General features: G+C 40.8%; 1 protein-coding gene across 2 annotated transcripts in view; it reads left to right on the top strand.

Moving 5' to 3' along the window:
• Positions 1-6709: 6709 nt before the first annotated feature.
• The window catches only part of mRpS16 (mitochondrial ribosomal protein S16), a 56701-nt gene continuing 46409 nt past the window's right edge, over positions 6710-17001 (top strand). Inside the window, exon 1 of one of the 2 annotated variants that reach the window (XM_067082093.1) lies at positions 6710-6868. The gene's annotated coding sequence lies outside the window, so the exon portion shown is untranslated. Of the gene's footprint in view, positions 6869-9115; positions 9135-17001 lie in introns of those variants that run through there. The other variant, XM_067082094.1, reaches the window with a different exon arrangement.

Genomic DNA, 17001 nt, shown 5'->3' with positions numbered 1-17001 from the left:
AAACCATGCACGGTCTTCTCTCTGTTGCTGAGTGATGTTGGGCTTGCTGATAACATGAAATGGCCTAATACTAGATTTTTTCAACTTATGATATACAGCACTATAACTTCTCTTCCTTCCCCTTTTTGTTTCTAGTTCAAGTGCCAATTTACATAAAGACTATCTTGGTCTACCCACTGCCTCAGCTATGATGTCTTTTGGCTCCTGAGAAAGGACTTCAGGCCTTCCAAGATTCTCACACTTTTCGCGATGACAGTCATATGGATTTTTGTTCCAGTTTCTTTTAACAAAGGATTCATCTCTTTTAATGTATTTAGCTATCCAGGAATGTGAAATGAAGGATTTGCCAGCATCCCTGGCCTCTCTGAAGGTTATAGCCCGGATTTGGTCAATCCATCTGATTTCCTCCAAGTTGTTAGCCATGGCTGTATCTAATTCCATCACTCAGTCTGAAAATACATGAAATGTAAAATGAAAAGTAGCTTAATAGAAACTTATAATAATGTACTTGGAGATAGGCTATAGCAGAAAACTTAATAACTTTCCATTTGTTCTGTGGAGGGGGTCCCTCTAATTTCGAAACACCTGGTGTGTATATATATATATATATATATATATATATATATATATATATATATATATATATATATTATATATATATATATATATATATATATATATATATATATATATATATATATATATATATATATATATATTTATATATTTACTATATATGTTTACTGCAGGTAAATTTTAAGTCTCCACATTCATTACTTTACTCTACAATGACCTTGTAAGATAACCAGGAGCATATAAAACAGAAAACAAAGGAGTTATACAGGAGCTTAGGGCTCTTTCTCAAAGGTTTTAAGATGCGTGAAACACGTGGGTACAAAAATTGGTGTATTTACCTAACAGACAAGATCAAAGGGAAAATTAATTAAAAACACGTTAAATTGTTGCTGCATTTGAAAGTCCTCTAGAGATGGGGGGAGGAAAAGCTTGGGAATGCCAGGAACACGGACCAAGGAGAATTCTGCTACGATCGTCCTTCTGAAACGTTATGGGACCCAGGTTACGATCTAAGGCTGGAATTTGGGGAACGCTTTTACTCAAGGGTGCGCTGAGGGCGCCAAGTACAGCCTCGAGGCTTGACTAGTGACTTGAGCAAGAGGGCAGTGAACACGTGGGCCGGGATTGAACCAAGAAACTCAGGGGATATCCAAGACATGGGCCCCAAAGTTTAGTGAATGCACAAGGGCGAAAGTAACATGACTAAGCAACTCTCTTTCAGGGTACTTTACCGCCTAGCAGGATTGTCTAAGGCTGAAGCCGTCATCAGGGCTTCGTTCCAGTCCTTCTCAACGGCGTCCGCAAGGGGTCCACATGTGTGTAGACAAAGGCCTCCCACCAAAGACGCACTCTTGGGTCGTAGATTGGGGGCGTGATGGAGGGGCGCCCTTGTGATGATAAAGGGCTGCGGTTGAGTTTCAGCTCACTCTGGGATTTGCAATTCACCACTTGCAATGGATACTGGCCACGTGGTTGGGTTACAAAGCAAGGGGCAGCGATCCACGTGGCGGCGGGGAGAAAGGGGGGGGACGTCTGAACTCGTGACCTCCTGCATTTGTGTCTGGGCTTTGTGAGAGTGCTCCTCTGGCGCTGTGGCCTTTTATTACTTCTGATCAAATGCAGGGGTGGAGCTGATGGCCTGACCGGGTCACCGCTCCTGTACCAAAGAAAGGGCGCCAGTCAGTTACTGCCCTAGGCTAAGATTATTTCCTGAGCGTGCCTTAAGACCCCTGGATTTCTGCCTGGAACCAACTCGAACCAGATTTCACTACCTCTCACAGTTTCAAATAGACAGGGGCCTATCTATCAGCCAAGCAAAAGCAGAAAGGAGGGTGTTCTTTTTAGCTTATTTTGGCACTAATCTTTACAATATATATATATATATATATATATATATATATATATATATATATATATATATATATATATATATATATATATATATATATATATATATATATATATATATATATATATATATATATATATATATATATATATATATATATATATATATATTGTCAGTATGTGTTAAATTTAACGTAAGTTAATTTGTTTTGAATAAGTCACTTTGGCAGTAATTATTTTTTTGTAACGTATTGACCCTGTTTCTTCCTCCCCAACTTTTCTGACTTGTTGTATAGTTTTAATTACAATGAGCTTGTTTTATTTTCACGTGTGGTGTTGGCCGGAGCTGTATTCGGCGCTGTCTCGCCAGGTCTAGGGGAGTCGTTTCTGGACCTTTAACATTGTGAGGGCTTGACTTATTTGAGGATTAACTCTGGATTACGATACCTGCCTTTCTTCAGTTGCTGCTGCTGTCCTCCTTTGGGAGATTGATTCATTTTTCAGTCTGCGCCCTTGGTTCAGTCATTCTGCCAAGGGGACCTCTCTGCCAACTGGTAAGGTGTGATTACCTGTCGGATGGCCGTGTTCGTTGATCGTCTTGCGATGTTAAAGCGATTCTTACTTCAGTCTACGCCCTTGGCCCAGTGATTTTTGCCAAGGGGACCTCTCTTACGTTTGGTAAGGTCTCAAGAATATATATTATTCCCCTCGACCCGTGATTTGAAGGCTGTGTTAGCCACTACTACTGTTTAGAGCTCACTTAAGGGAAGCAGTTTTTTTTTTTTGATAAATGTTTAGTGTGTAATAAGTTAGGTTATTCTGCTTTTTGACATTCTATTACTTTCAGAGCCATCTCTTTAAAGTGTAATTGCATAGTCTGTCTTAATTTGGTGTAAGTGTGTTTGTTATTCGATGTTTTCAGTGTGTGGTTGATTTTTGTGTTTATTTAATGTATTTTGTAAGAGGCTCAGTGGTCATTTCTTTCTAAAAGTTTGTATTAAATATTAAGGTTTTATTTTCAGTTTTTCTTTATCCTCCTTGATTCCATCTCTGTACACTCTGTTGCAGCCCATTCCACCTATTGTGGACTTGGTCGTTTGTGACTTTATTTGTATTTTAAGAGACTTGTGTATGTTTGATGGGCGTGGGCCCATAACAATATATATATATATATATATATATATATATATATATATATATATATATATATATATATATATATATATATATATATTGCTAAATGTGAATATGGGGCCTTGAGTTTATTGGCACAAGGGGTGGGGGGGAGGTTGCATCCAACCAGGTTTCCACACATAGCAATATCATTCACTCAATTAATTATACAGGTAATTATAAGAGAAAATCTCAAAATAATGACAAGAATGTATTGACAATTAATTCAAGGTTGTGGAGGGCCACTAGGGTCCTGGTACATTACAGCAATGGTTGATACTTGAGAAGATACTTGATAACAATTACTAAAACAGGGGACAACACATGAGCAGGGCGTGAGCCTGCACTACTGAGGGGGACTGACGGGATGTGTGAATTACTTCTATGGATGAGAGGGCCTTCTTGGCACTCGATGCAGGAAGATTTTACAAGAACACTTGTCTTAGTGGGTGTGATGGGAGCATACAGTTGGGGCAGAGTCGGTTCACAGCATCAGGTTTGATCTGCAATGACGCAGTCAAGAGATTACCTGATGAATGGATTTTGGCACTGAGGAGGGCTCTGCTGAAGACAGAGGATTCCTCTCTCATAAATATCTACAAAACACAATAATAACACTTTATCAATGTACAATAATAATCAACAAACAGGTCACTAATATCACTCCAAGTATGGAAAGGAAGGTATGATGAAAATTAGTAAGGAAGAAGGAAAGGTGACCTGTAATCTCTACGTCTCACATTACCTTATCCTCAAGGACATCTCCGTGGGCTATTGATGACAGACTATGGTACTTGGGGGTGGGAGGCAAAGCTATGACTGGCGGACGCTAGGTCAAGAGATAAAGGGACGAAGGAGTGAGGCTGTGTCGCCTCTCATACAGTTCTCTCGGAATCTCAAGTCATTCTCGGGCACCAGTCAGTAGCTCCCTTTTATAGGGGCTGACCTGCTGGTCACAGATGCATCATGAGAGCTGAAGCCATGCAGTTCCCACAGTCACAGATGCATGATGGGAGGTAGGCCCATACAGTCCCCATGAGGCTATGCACCTTAATCTGGCACCAATCCTTGGAAAGTAGGATCCGTCCGCACCCCAACTTTCTCCTTGCTAATGGTGTCCTCTGGCTATGCCAGTGGCTGTTAATCCGCTAATCCTAACGCCAGGGTCCTGTGAGAGAGGAAGAGAGAGAGAGAATCACTGTTTCCAGGAAAAAGGGGATTAAGATCTGAGGGTGAAGGGAAGCTGTAGGTGAGGACTAGGGAAGCTCCAAATCTGGGGGGTCTGTTTACCTGGCAAACAGTTCTCTGTTCTTTTTGGTTATTCATTTTATTCTAATTTGCGGCAAGTGGGCTGGCTTTGTATGAGATATGCAGATATGCACCCCTATGATGTCATATGGAATTTGAACGTCTGGCCACAGCAAGAAAAACTGTGTATGTAGATTTGTAATTCAGTCCTGAGGATGTTGCCCTTGAGAGGTGACGAAACGGTCCGTTGACTAGTAAAAAGAAAAATTAAATGGAAAGAATCCTGAATTAATTCTCCTTATTCCTAAGAAGCTTACCAGTAGAGAAAAAGAAGTATAGACTGATTGAGAGTCTTGACAGTAGCTGCAGACAATGCCAATGATTTCAATAGGGATGGTATAAGAGAGAAAATATGCCCAAATAATATATATACATTATATATATATATATATATATATATATATATATATATATATATATAGATATATATGTATGTATGTATATGTATATGTATATATATATATATATATATATATATATATATATATATATATATTTATATAATATATATATATATATATATATATATATATATATATATATATATATATATATATATATATATATATATATATATATACATACACTGTATATATATATATATATTTTCAAATATTCTGCTGTTTGCCCTTTCTGCATTATTTAAAAAAAAGAGATAATTTTAACAAAGACAGGAAGCTCAGCTGGCACAGAGGTAGGCTGTGAGTCTTTTAAAAAAATAACGTCTTTAGCAGGAATAGGTTAACGCATTAGAGGCCTAAACCATAGGGAGGGTCTTACCAAATAACTCTAGTAAAGGTGGTCTTAAGCTTCGTTTTGCTCTGTCCTATGCATTCGGTGATGTCTCTGTCAATTTTTCAGACTGCCTGGGCAGTGGACGAAGTCGGAAAAACAGCCCAGGCCTACAGCTCTGACCTGAGCCGAGTCAGACAGAGACTTGCTATCGCGTGAGCCACACGCGTTGTGTGTAACTAATTCTTTGTGCTTGCCCTCTTACTGTTTCATTGGTACGTGAGACGAAACGGGTATTTTCAAGACTTCTATTTTTCTTTGTTTTCACCACTTTGCCACCGTTTACAAGAACCTGGTATAACCAATTTACTTTTATGAAGTCTAGTGTAAGAATAATTGATATTGCCTAGTGACACTGCAAACTATTCCTGTGCAGTAAGTAGGAATTAGGGAAAGTTAAGTAAATAAATTTCAGGCACCCTTGTGTCTCAGTCCCATTGTTTGGAAGAGAAATAGCCTTTACCAGTACTAAAACTGCGTATGGTATATAGTAGTACAGACATCTATTGTGTTATAACTTTACTTGAAGCAAGGGAAAACTTGACTGTGTCTGATGTGGGCAAAAGTTCATGTAATTTCCTCGCTATCACCGCACATTCTTTCTTTGTCAGGACCAATTGGGAATTAAGGGATTTGATGTATACTTATGTATATGTATCAAAACAAAATAAATGTATAAGAAAAAACAAATTATTTTCTAAAGTAAACAAAATAAAAGAATACTTCAAAAAGATTATATATTGTATTCATGCAAAATGTTAAGAAATTAAATTTAAAGCTAGAAATAATGAACATTTAGAAATATACAAGATAATAAGACCAAATACAATGCTATCTGATCATGACGTTTGACTTTTATATTTATTATTTAGAATTCTGACTGACCTAAATTCAATACAACATTTGACACAGAAGGTGTTTCAGCTCTATGCACCTGAAGAAGAATAAGTGCTTCCAAACGAATTTCCTCCATTGTTGATCGTATCACTGGTAAAATTCGCTCAAGTTTTGAAAACAACCGTTCAGCCTCTGCAGTGGTTATTGGCAATGTTGGCAAGAGCTGAAGAAGCGAATGTATATTTGGGAAAAATGAAATACACTCATTTAGAGCAGATATAGCTGTTTGGTCTCTCATCTTTTTCAACTTTTCCCAATTTCTGCTTCCACATTGCAAATTCACTTTTTATAACACTTTTTGGGTCTAAAAATAGATCAGAATATAATTCTAATGCTGACTCCAATTGTTTCCATTGCTCTTGAATTGAAAGGCTTGTTGATGAGTATAAGATACTTGGCCATTTTTTCCCCGAAAAATTTCGACTGTCTTGAAAAACTGCTTATAATTTTATTGTAATTAGTACAACTATTTAATGTCAAAGGAGGGACCATGCCCCCCACCTTGGCTACGCCACTGGCGACAGAAAAAGTGCGGACGGACAGACAAAGCCGGCTCAATAATTTTCTTTTACAGATAACTAAAAACACACACACGTGTCGTGAACGAGCCGTTACATGGAAGAGTGCTTATTACTACTACTACTACAAACAGTTGCCGTTCAGATTGCTTTGAGCAGAAAGAACCATAGGACCTTGCTGCAAACGCTGCTTAATGTAACATTGCGGACGAGGGAAAGTTTATGAACGATTGAACACGTGAGCGAATTCACCAAACGTAAGCACAATATTTACTTTAGGCTAAAATAGACTATCCAAGACATGGTATCCTACTCTTCTTGGGCTTTGTGTTCAGTTTCGCTGCACCCTTAAGCCTACCCAGGCCTAAGACAGGTCGGCCAGACAAGGGATTAATGTTGAATCACCCGAGTCGAACGCGTCAAGTGATCCCTGGCCCATGATTTACAGGTTGTAAACCGAGGACACTTGAATATATGGTAGAACTATAGGGTTATTTTTCGTTAGACTCCAGCCACCTCCCGCTTTATAATTTATATTTTTCTTGGGTAAATCACATCAAAACAAAAAATTTCTTCTCAATACATAACCTTCGCAAATGCCTAATAGCAGAGAAAAATAAGGACTTGTAAGGTAAGACAATACCAGCCCCCCCCCTCCATAACTAATACGGCAAAATTGTAACCAGTAAACACCCCTAGTTTACGTTAGGTTGGTATTTTTAGGTTCTTTTACTACCTTATCATTTCCTGGCCATTTTTGCATGAAAAATCCAAAATGGTTTTTCATGCAAAAATGGCTAGCTGGCACCTTTGGAAATGGCTGGCTGGAGTCTTCCGAAAAATTACCGAACTATAGTGTAGGCTAACACCACATGGCATATTACCTCGGAAATTGAGTTTTTCTATAGTTTTGAGGTTGCTTATCAGGAATTTACTGTTATTTTTTGCGGTCGAGTGTAATTAAACTGTAATTAACCTCAGAACTGATATATTATTGTATGCTGGCCATCCTGGAATGTTGTTGTACATGCGCAGTGTTATAGGCTAGGGGAACTTTTGGTAAAAAGAGGTTTCCTTCATGGGGGGGGTTTCTGGGGGCCAGAGCCCCTGCTAAGTAACAGCCTATTGGGTTAGGTTAGTATAGTTCCTTTTATAACAGGTTTCCTTAACCAATCCCTTCTTGAACATATGGCTTCCATATGCCTTGCGTATGCATGGAACTTCCAGGGTGGCCATCATAACAATAACCTGTCCATTCTCTCCCTGTGTTTTACCCAAACCCAAACCCCCCCCCCCTCCTGTTTCCAAAGGGTCTCCGATAAAGATGTGAGGTTAATAATTATTGACCGCCAATAAACAACTCCAGCAACACTAAAAGTATAGGAAAACTCAATTTCCAAGTTAAAAAGCCATGCAGAGTTCTTCTATAGTTTTACCAAATATGTAGTACTATTGTAAATATAGGCTATATATATTGGTTACTTGAGGACAAATTTCTTTTCATTTATTGAATGGCAGGTATTCTGTGTAATTTTCATTACAATTTCTATCAAGGTATTGTTTAAAACAAGGCCTATTTTACAAAGACTCCACATGCTTATTTTAGTTCATATGGCAGTGTCCTATAGCTCATTTTGCTAATGAAACTTCATTCTTTTGAAAGGTTTTAAAGGTTTATTATTTTTTTTTTTTTTACCAATTAAATGTCAAGTGAATTCGTACAAAGTGAATGACCGATGTGTGTCAGTAGCGATAATATACCCAATAGAAATATATGTAGAGTTCTCACCCTCGCTATCAATGGAAAAATTAACTTACAGTTGTGACATATGAGGCTGTATTTTTTAATGAAATAACTGACAAACACTGATAAATAATTAGGTTACTGGTAGACTACCATTAAAAGAAAATTAATATAAAACTGAAACAATTACTGCAAAGATGAAGGACGTTCAAATGTTCTGTAGTGGGTCCTGCCTGTGATGAGACTGTGTGACATCATTGTCTGGCCGACCTTTCTTAGTGGGTCCTGGATGGGTGCTTGTGGCTCATTGACTACAGTTTGCCGTGGTCATGATAGTTTCTTGCTCAGACTAGCCAATGGTATTCTTTGTGACTAGGGTGGTCCTATTCTTATTACCAAAAGGAGGTTTTTTCAATTTTTGTGACATGTATAATGATGAATTGAAATGGGACTGCATGTAGTTTTCCTTAAATTTCCATGATAATGTATTCTTTTGGTATAAATAACAACTGAAAGAAAGTAATATTCTTTTTTACAACATTCCTATAGTATGGTAACCAAATTAACTTGACTTTACAAACTCAGGATAGTAGCTTACTGACCATAGTTATCTCAAATGCCTGTGTGTTTTTTGCATTTTGCCTCTGTACTTGCAGTCTTCATGAGTTCTGTTGTACATATCGGGGAACTCTTCTGAGAAATTATCACAGATATGAATCTCAGCTATTACCGAGTCTTAATCTGTTGCCTACAGTCTGTGCTGTTTTAGTATACTTAAGGTAATTTGTTAAATTTTCACTTTATTATGAGCCACACTTGCATGAGTGCTGTGCTTAGTACCAGCCTTTTGGGGGAGAATTTTGAAACATAAACAAGACAGTAAATATCTATGTAACAATAAATTAGGGATAGATTTTAGGATGATTTTTGAAGTATATTAAGGAGACCTGAGAGCTTTGTATACAAATGCCAGTATCAGAATGAGGTATCAAAGTAAATTAGCAGTACAGTAATTTATATAATTCTTTTTAGATAGGAACCAAAAAGAGGGACAAATTAATGAAAAATTTAACCATTATTGTTTGTAACTTCAAATTGTTCCATGCCAAAGTATAAAATTCAGCACTCAGCATGATAAAAAATTTATCATAGGTAATTTTAGAGATCTTGCACCCTCTGCTAACCTAACAAGGTATATATATGTTTTGGTCACATTAAATGTATATCAATTTCTTCCCTTTGTTTTGTCTGTGTCGTATAGAGTTTTTGTCTTGACTACTCATGTGGTTCAGCTCTTTGTACTACTCTTTTCCGTGATCTTTTGGGTATTCCCACTGGTCTTTTGTTCAGCTACTTGCATAATTATCCTCCCTCTCATTGTCAGATGAAGCCCATTCTTTTTTTTTTTTTTTTTTGTATAGGCAAGTACTGTAGGTTTGAAATTTACATGGTTAGGCAAGATTATGAAATACATAATTATTGGTTATTTTTCATTAAAAGAATTTTCTGTAAAATCTATTATCCAGTGTTAGTAGAGTGGTTAGGAAAAGCTTGTTTGGCATATGTTTTGTTATAAAAGTTCTGATGGTTTTGGATTGAAAGTTCAAGAAAAATTCACCATTGATGCCTTTTACTTATTTTAGCCACTAAAAATTAATTTAGCCACCTGAAATGCATGGAGCTGAGTTTGTATATCATATCGAGTATATTTTTACAAGACATCATTGATCTTTTTGTGTATATAAGTTTTTAATTTAAGCTGTGTGAGTAACCTCAACTGTATTGTAGTTTTATTTGAAGAGGTCTTTTATTCGTTCTCGGGTATCCACGTTTTTGGTTCATTTTCATTTCTTGAGCAGTTTGTTTCTTTAAGTATTATGCTCATCAAAGTCTTCCACTTTTATCTGATATACAGTACTGACATCAGTCCCTCTTCCAATTTCTTATACTCTGTCTTGGTTCCAATACAGTAGTCTTGTTCATCCACATATGTATGCTTAGTTACTTAGTGAGACACTGTATATAACTTGAGGAGACCTCTCAAATATTCATTTTTTACTTTTGTTGGTGCAGGTCAAAACACATTTTCATATATGTAAATTACCAAGTAATTCTATACTCTCTATTTGATTGGCAGTTAAAAATATAAAGCTCGCGTAGCAATTCAATAGTTTTTTAAGTGTAGGTAATGACCCCACCTCTATTGGGGAATGATAGGTACAACAAAACAGAGAAAATTACTTTTTCTCTGCTGACGTTCGATGCAACATTGAATGTTTTGGTGGTTGGGTTTGAAGTTTTCTTCATTGCTTTTCCAAGGAGTTGGTGAAGTATTGTTGATTTTGGTAGCTTTTCAGTCTAGTTTACCTGTTATTCCTACAATATGTCTGATTCTAGTTCATGAAGTGTTAGATATTGTAGCGAAGGATGTAAGACTTGTATGACTAAAGTGACTTATGGTATTCGTACAATTTGTGCTAAGTGTAGAGGACAAGAGTGCTCAAAAGATCTTAAGTGCACTGAATGTGTTGATGGGATGAGAAAAAGTGGAAAGTTTTTAAATCTCATTTGGATAAATTAGATAGGGATAGGAAGAGGAAGGCGGCTGTTAGAGCCGAGAGTAGGGCTGTGAGTGTAGAACCTGTCTCTAACATTTAAGTCTTAGATCTTAATGTTCCTCCTCCTGGCTCCCATGCTTCCGATCCCAATGCCGTAGCCAGCCTTGAGAGTAAATTTGATGTTGTAGTCAACACTATCAAAATTAGGCGAATCGCTTAAGGTCTTCATGGATGAAGTTCACAGTTTTAAACAAGTGTCAGTGGAGGAGGTGGCTATTTGTCCCGTTGATTCTCCCAGACAAGGGTCACTGTCACACTCCCCTGAACCTGGGAGTAGACATACCGGAGGTCCAGGGGAGGTCAAGGGGGGTTTTCCCCACAGGCAGTCGCCCCTCATCAGATTCTGTGGTGTGTAGTTCCAGCAGCCGTTGGAAAGGCGTCGCTGTGAGTGCCCACCAGTTGTCGTTGGACTCTGATCTCTCCAGCCCTGGGAAGAGATGTGTGTGCCGTTTTACGGGCGAGTCTTGTCTTTTAAAGAGACAGCATGGTAGATAGCCCTCTCCCATTTCTCGCTAGCGCTCTAGAGACCTGGCTCTTTGTCCGCAACCAGGTTGCAGTAAGTGATGCAGCCCAACTCGTTATTCTCCCATGCAGAGCGTCAGTTGTTGGTTCTTAAGCAAACGCTCGTCTTCTGGACGTCCACATGAGCGGTCAGTTTATTCGCCAGAGCACCATTCAGTCTTTGAATGCCAGTCTCGGACTCCTAAGCGCCTGTCTCTGAAGCGCTCTGCGTCATCTGGGTGCCCGGCGCCAACAGAGCCCCCATATTTTTCTGCTTCACCTGCCTTAGTGTCAGAGAATTTGTCTTTTGAACACAATAAGAAACAGTTGGGTGATGTGCTTGACTTGCTGCACAAGGCACCAACCGTTCTTAAGCCTTCTTGAGAGGCTTCTTTGTCTCCAGTGTTTTCTGAAGGGGAAGAGGTTATCCAGGGGCCCACTCCTACTGCATATGCTTCATTGATGAAGTATGTTTTAGCGTCTTTCCCCTTGCATTTCCAACCAGCTGCTCTGATGTCACCCGCCTCTACCTTTCTGATGAGGAATTAGACAGACTCCAGCTCTCGCCTACTGAAGATGGTTCTCTCTTCCCCAGCTAGGAAGGCCCTCACGGAAGTAGAGGATTGGTTGTTTGTTAAGAGGGAGCAAGGGAAAGCGACTTTTGCTTTTCCTCCAGCAAGATTGACAGCTAGGAGATATCTCTCCTATTCTACAGGAGAAGCTCCATCCTTAGGAGACGCTGCCTCTTACCAAGGTGACTTCTCAGGATTAATCGACTCAGCGAGACATTCAGCTTTTTCCTCAGCAAAGGTATTCTTCGCCTCATCAGAATTCGAGCACTTAGTGAAACACCTGTTTAAGGTTCTCGAGGTGTTCAGTTTTTTGGACTGGACAGTAGGAGCACTAGCCAGAAAGACTGAAGAACACGATGTGCTAGCGACGGACTTGTCTTCTGACTGGCTAGGTGTCGTATCCTGCGCGGATAAGGCAGTAAGGGATGGCTCCTCTGAACTGGCAGCTCTTTTGGCTATTGGAGTCCTCAAGAAGAGGGAACTGTGGTGCTCCTTCACCACAAAAGGAGTTACATCCGTCCAGAAGTCTGCTCTTCTGTACTCCCCTTTGGACAGACATTTCTTGTTCCCGCAGTGGGCGGTTAAGGAGATTGCCACCAACATACAGAAGAAATCCACGCAGGATCTTCTAGCCCAGTCTGCGAAGCGCCCCAAGGAGCCTTCTGCTTCGATCCCATCCAAGTCGGTATCCCCTCTACAGCAGTAGCCTTTTCGAGGAGGCAGATAGGGCTTCTCTAGACCCCGTTCCAAGGTTCGGTTTTCAGCATGGTCCGTCAAGAGGACTTCCAGCAAATCCTCTTCCAGAAAGTGACTTTCCCATCCTTCATGTGCCTGTAGGGGCCAGACTCACTCTCTTTTGGAAGAGGTGGAGTGCCAAAGGTGTGAAACCTTGGACGGTCAAGGTTTTAAAAGAGGGTTACTCGATTCCCTTCAAAGAGTACCCTCCTCTCATAACTTCACCGATCACATTGACGGCATACTCAGAGGGCTCCAAGAGGTTTGTAGCTCTCAGGGAGGAAGTGTCAGTTCTTCTAAGAAAGAAAGTCATAGAAGTAGTGGAGGATCGTTCTTCAAGAGGTTTTCAGAACCGACTAAGATCACTGTAGCGCAAGTAACAGATTTCCTTCTTTTCTTAAGGAACAATAAGAAGCTCTCTTTATAGACTATTAGAAGCTACAGATCGATGTTAGGGTCAGTTTTTAAGCATAGTGGAGTAGACTTAGGTTCTAATCAAGACCTTAGTGATCTGATTAGATCTTTCGAGACTACTAAGCAGCTGCAAGATGCCTCTGTTTCATGGAACTTAGATGTGGTGCTGAAATGGTTAATGGCCCCTGCTTATGAACCTCTCCGTTCCATTTCTCTTAAGAATTTAAAAAAGAAAACTTTTCCTAGTAGCCTTGGCCACGCCTAAATGAGTGAGTGAGCTGCAGGCAATTGACAAATGTATTGGTTTTTTGCAAGGAGGTGCTTTTTGCTCTTTTTTTGCTTGGCTTCCTAGCTAAGAACAAGTCTCCATCTAATCCCTGGCCATGCTCATTCTCCATTAAGAATCTTATGGACTTTCTAGGACCAGAAGAGGAGGAGAGAATTCTGTGTCCAGTAAGAGCTCTGAGGTATTATTTGGACAGGATGAAGATCAAAGGACCTGCCAGTAACTCTGCTGTTCTGTGAGAAACCCGGCTAAACCCTTGTCAAAGAATGCATTGTCATTCTTTCTTAGAAGCTTTGTTTTAGAGGCACACTCTCAAATACAGGAGGATGATCTGCCTTCTGTTAAGGTGAGGGCGCACAAGATTAGGGCGGTGTCCATGTCCTACGCATTTAGACATAATATGTCACTCTCAGCTATCCTCCAGTTGACATACTGGAAGCGCAACTCCATTTTTGCCTTGCACTATTTGAAAGAAATAGAGACGATGCTTGAGAATTGCAGTACCTTGGGTCCATTATCTGTGGCTGGCTTGGTATTGGGGGAAGAAGCATAGGAAGCACCCCTTCCTATCCGTAACCTCTTCGCCTTGAATTTTGGGTGCCGAGTTCTTTTGGGAAGCTTGGGGGTACATGTATGCGGAGTGCCCACTAGTCTATGGAAGTGGTATGATGGTTTTTAATTTTTATGGTTGTCTGTGTAGGTAACAATTTTATTTGGTCTTTTTTGATTTGGTACTGTGCCCAGGGCAAGGGTAAATTTTTTCTTTGGCGTCTTTGAATATTCGGAAAACTCCTTTACTCAAAAGCTCCCTCTTTAAATTAGGGACTTATCTCGGCTATTCCGCTAAGTCACTACAGGTCAAGATGAGTACCAACCAAAAAGCAGTAACCTCCTTCTGTGGCTCTCTTACCTGGTAAGGACACAACAAGCATTTTTAGTAATGCCAACAGATTTCATGTTTCAGACTCATCTTCATATCTGAATGTTTTTGAAACAGAATATGTCCATTTATCCCACCACCTGTCAATGTAGGATTCAGCTGTGTAATTACTTGATAAGTTATTACAGATATGAAAATGGTATTTTCATGATAAAATTAAGTTTCATATATACTTACCAAATAATTACGGATCAGAGCCCTCCCTCCCCCCTCTGATGGACATTAAGCACAAAAGAAGTGGCTTTCTCTGTTTTGTTGTACCTATCGTTCCCCAACAGAAGGCAGGGTCATTACCTACACTTAAAACAATTGAAGTGCTACTACGAACTTCAAATTTTTAACTGCTGATCGAGTAGAAAGTATAGCTATGTAATTACTTGGTAAGAATATATGAAACTTAATTTTATCATGAAAATACCATTTTATATTAAATTATACTGTGGTCTTGCTAGTGATGAGTTTGAAGGGGATTACCAATTCTCAAGATGAGGTTAAGAAAAGTTAACTTGTCCAGGGGTTAATGTATATGTATATCTCTTATGAAGGCATTATATGCTGTATGGGAAAGATTGAACAACCTGGCCTGAGTCAGTTTGTTCTTTTAGGCAAGATGATGGAGTGGTTTGTTTTGTACATGCAACTTACCCATCAGATATATACTTAGCTATAGTCTCCGACGTTCCCGACAGAAATTCAAATTTCGCGGCACACGCGACAGGTAGGTCAGGTGATCTACCATACCCGCCGCTGGGTGGTGGGAATAGGAACCATTCCCGTTTTCTAATCAGATTTTCTCTGTCGCTGGTTCCGGCAACATCTGTTGTTGGTTCCTTCTGCTTAGATTTTAATTTTTCGCTTGCTGAGGATTATTTTGGACTGACCTTTGGTGACGTATTGGATCTTTGGCTTGGCATACGCTTTTGTGGATTGATTTTGATTTCGGCTTTGGTATTTTCTGTAAGAATGTCTGATCAGAGTGTTGCACCTGTGTTTCGTGTGTGTGTTAGGTCTGATTGTAAGGTGAGACTACCAAAGCTTCGTAGATCCTCATACTGTGTGTTCGAGGTGTAGGGGGAATGATTGCTCTATTGAGAACACTTGTGTTGAATGTGAGAATCTCACTGATCTGGAATGGAAAGCTTTGAACTCTTATGTACGCAAGTTGGAGAAGGATAGAGTTAGGAAGGCTTCTTCTAGAAGCTCAAGTAGGTCTCTTTCTAAGGAGGTAGAATTAGAACCTAACACTCTTCCAGATTCGCCTGTCACTCCTGTTGTTTCAGCTCCTTCACCCTTCGTCGAACCTGTGGATTCGTCATCGGAGATGGCTGCAATGAAGGCTACGATCCGCAAGATGCAGTTGCAGATGCGTGCTTTAGAGGAAAAGAAAGTGAGAAGTGATAGTGATGTGTGTAGTGTCCCCAGTGTAGTGGAGGGGGCGTCTGACCGGCTCCGCATCGCTCCTAGGCCTAGACCTCTTCCAAACTCCCAGACCCAGTGGAGGAGGAATGTCGACAGCCGCAAGGGGGATGAAGAGCGCTCCCAACGGTCAGGCGTCCCTTCGGCAGCGCCTGTTGACGCGTCCCAGGCTGCCTTAGATCGCCGTAGAAAAGGGATCTTGAAGAAGTGTTTCTCGTCTTCTGCTTCTTCTTCACCCAAGTGTGGTTGGAGTTCGGCTGAGGAGTCGCGCCCTTTGAAGAGGACTTGGAAGGCTCCTAGAGGAGACGCATTGGACTCTAGCCCTGAGCGCTTCCCTGAGGGTTCTCCTGTTGCAAAGAAGAGAACTCGAAGATCTCCCTCCTCTTCTTCTGGTGGTCAGGAGTCCACCAAGCAGATCCTGGTGGGCCTCCAGGCTCAGCTCGCTGCTCTTGCTGGCTCTTTATCAAAGAGCTCTTCTCGTAGGAAGGATGCCTCTCTTCCGATCAAGTCCTCCAAGAGACACTCTTCTCCCAGCAAGTCGTCTTCTGTGAAGCGTTCTTCTCCTGTTAAGCGCCCCTCCAGCAGCAGGCGCTCCTCTCCTGGTAGGCGCTCCTCTCCTGGTAGGCGCTCCTCTCCTGGTAGGCGCTCCTCTCCTGGTAGGCGCTCCTCTCCTTGTAGGCGCTCCTCTCCTGGTAGGCGCTCCTCTCCTGGTAGGCGCTCCTCTCCTGGTAGGCGCTTCTCTCCTAGGCGCTCTTCGTCGGCGGATAGCGCCTCTCCTCCCAGGCGCTCGCGCCCTCGTCGTCGTCGGTCTTCTCCTGTTGGAGATGCTTTCTCTCCAGTGAAACGCTCTTCTCGTCAGTCTCGTTCTTCGCCTCGTAGAAGCTCCTCTCCAGCCTCCTTCTCTTCTGGTAGGCGCCCCTCTCCCAGCAAGGGCTCCTCTACCGTTCGAGCCTCTTCTCCTGTCAGGCGCCAGTCATCTAGCAGGCGCTTCTCCGGATCGTCGTTCTCCAGTGGACAAAGGCTCCTCTCCTTCTAGGCGCTCTTCTTCTGGCAAGTGCCCTTCTACTTCCAAACGTTCTCCTCCTCCTTCTGGCCTGGAGGCGTTATCGGAGGACGAATCCCCCAAGGATATCAACGTTTCTGATTACAAGAGGTTGACAGCTT

The sequence above is a fragment of the Macrobrachium rosenbergii genome, chromosome 37 (genome assembly GCF_040412425.1).
Source record: "Macrobrachium rosenbergii isolate ZJJX-2024 chromosome 37, ASM4041242v1, whole genome shotgun sequence".
Taxonomy (NCBI): domain Eukaryota; kingdom Metazoa; phylum Arthropoda; class Malacostraca; order Decapoda; family Palaemonidae; genus Macrobrachium; species Macrobrachium rosenbergii.
The sequence above is the reverse complement of the archived record's forward strand: the minus strand, read 5'-3'. Positions and strand labels throughout refer to the sequence as shown.